At 51.1% G+C, this 2,176-nt stretch overlaps 1 protein-coding gene across 2 annotated transcripts in view; it reads right to left on the reverse strand.

Annotated features, from left to right (window-relative positions):
- The window catches only part of Cmtm8 (CKLF like MARVEL transmembrane domain containing 8), a 95,655-nt gene extending 95,308 nt beyond the window's left edge, over positions 1-347 (reverse strand). Inside the window, exon 1 of one of the 2 annotated variants that reach the window (XM_048795112.1) lies at positions 81-347. The gene's annotated coding sequence lies outside the window, so the exon portion shown is untranslated. The remainder of the gene's footprint in view (positions 1-80) is intronic. The other variant, XM_015489545.2, reaches the window with a different exon arrangement.
- Positions 348-2,176: the final 1,829 nt, after the last annotated feature.

Consider the following 2,176-nt stretch of genomic DNA (forward strand, 5'->3'; position numbering starts at 1 on the left):
GAGGAAGGCGGCGGAGGCCCCGGACGGAGGGGAGGGGGCGTGGAGAGGGGCGGGCGGGAGGCGGGCTGGAGAGGGACCCGCCCCGCCGAGGCGTCGCGGGCGCGCGGCCTCTTCAGCCTGCGTTGCGGGACACCCTAGCGACCGAGAGAGTCGCTTCAGTGCAGCTGGGCCAGCATTCCCGTGAGCCGCGCGGAGGCGAGGGCCGGGGTCCCCGCCGCCTGCCCTCTAGGCTCCAGCCTGCCAGGCTCCGCCTTCCTCGGGCGGCCGCGGCCGCTGACCTGTTTCCTTCCACCTGGCCAGGTCCCGGGGGCATCCGGGGCCCCTCAGGGAAACCCAGGCCTTCAGGGACTCAACCCTTTGAAGAATGACCGAGGCAGGGGGTGGGTGGTGACTGGAACTGGGGGAAGAGTGGCTGGAATTATGACCCGGTCGGACCTTAGACCCGAGATCGATGCCAGGCCGCCAGGACTGCCTGGGAGTCCCTTTCCCCCCTCCCGCTGCGGCCGCCACTGGAGCGCGGTGTTATTTCCTGCCCCTCCTGTCGCGAACAATTTGAGGAACCAACTTAATCGCTGGCCTTGGAGAGCAAGACGCTTCCAGGCGCTCTCCAGCAGGGATCGGTCGCCTGGGCCGGAGATGGGAGGGGGGAGATGTTTGGGGTTCCTGGTTCAAGATGAATCAATGTGACCGACCCATCACCCTTGGGGGAAAATGTTTCCAAAAAAGCCTGAAAGGTGTGGTTTGTGCAAAATGAAGTTTACTGTGACAAATCGGCTGCTCTGTCCTGGGGGATGGGGGAGGGGATGAGGACGCCTCAGTGTGGCGGCTTGTGCAGGTCAGATTAGACCTGACTCAGGCAGGGTACTTGTGTTTGTTGGCGGTAGGTCAAAAAGCAAATAGCTTCACTTTTCTGGGCCTCAGTTGTGCCTTCTGTAAAAACGACAGGCCTAGACGGACGGACTCCGGCCTAAAAGGTGTCTTGTCTGTAGCCCCTCTTGTTTTGTGAACGGATAACAAAAAACTTCTGAAACCACCAAAGGGAAAGGAAATAATCTTTGGTCACAAATAAGAGCTTTGAATTCAGTGAAGACATACCCGTTGATCTGGTCCAAGACAAGTTAAAAAGAGATCAGAAAGACATTTTATCCACAATGTTTAATCAACAGTGAAGGAACTTACAAAAGACAAACTAGAAAAACAAGAAATTAGTTTCTTTTAAGTCTGGGGCCTAGCCAGGTGGATCTCAGAGTAAAGGGCTTCAGAAGCATGGTACAGATGAACATTTGGAGCCATCCCGTCCATGTACACTGGATAAGCACCTTGGGCTAGGGGGTAAACACAATAAAACTATTAAATATAGGGCTCTTCCTAGAGCAGTAGGTCTCAACGTCTGGTCCCTGGACCTACAGCTTCAGCGACCCTGGAAACTTGCCAGAAACACAGGTTCTCAGGCTTCACCTCAGACCCACTGAATCAGAGCCTTTGAGTATAGATCCAGGAAGCTGTGTGGGAATAAGTCCTTCAAAAGACACTAATGCAAAGTGAAGCTTGAGAGCTACTAGCTTAGAGAAACTGCTAATGCATTTGGGGGAAAATCAGAGATACATGAAATGACCGGCAACATGCTTGACACTTAGTGAATGTGTAACATAAAAGGAAGTATAGACAATTGTTTTCATAATACAAAGGATAATCCCTTCCAAAAACCCTGGGGGCCAGATGGATTTCAGAATTCAGATTTTTCTTTAACTTAGAAGGATAAAATGCACACATACCATACCATGCATCCATAGTGAGGTCTGGAGCAGCACTCTAATCAAATACACTAATTTTCTGCAGTGAAAATGTATCAATGACAGTCTATTTGGGTTGTTTATTGCACTGTAACAAATGTTCCCAAACATGAGTAGTGTAAAATAAGTGCTTTATTTGCTCAGGAATCTGTGGCCAGGAATTTGGGCTGAGCTTGGCTGGCAGGTTCTTTAGCTCTATCTGGTATTGACTGGAGGCATTTACTCAGCTGCTTTCAGCTGATGGCTAGGCAGGACTAGAAAGTCCAAAAAGGCTTCACTTCCATTCAGGTATTTCAGAGTCCTTCTGACTAACCTTTCTCTCTGTGAATATGGGACTTCTGCAGAGTTGGCTATTAAAGGGAACTTTCTATAAATGCAAAAGC

This window comes from Marmota marmota, unplaced genomic scaffold, assembly GCF_001458135.2.
Source record: "Marmota marmota marmota unplaced genomic scaffold, marMar, whole genome shotgun sequence".
Lineage (NCBI taxonomy): Eukaryota > Metazoa > Chordata > Mammalia > Rodentia > Sciuridae > Marmota > Marmota marmota.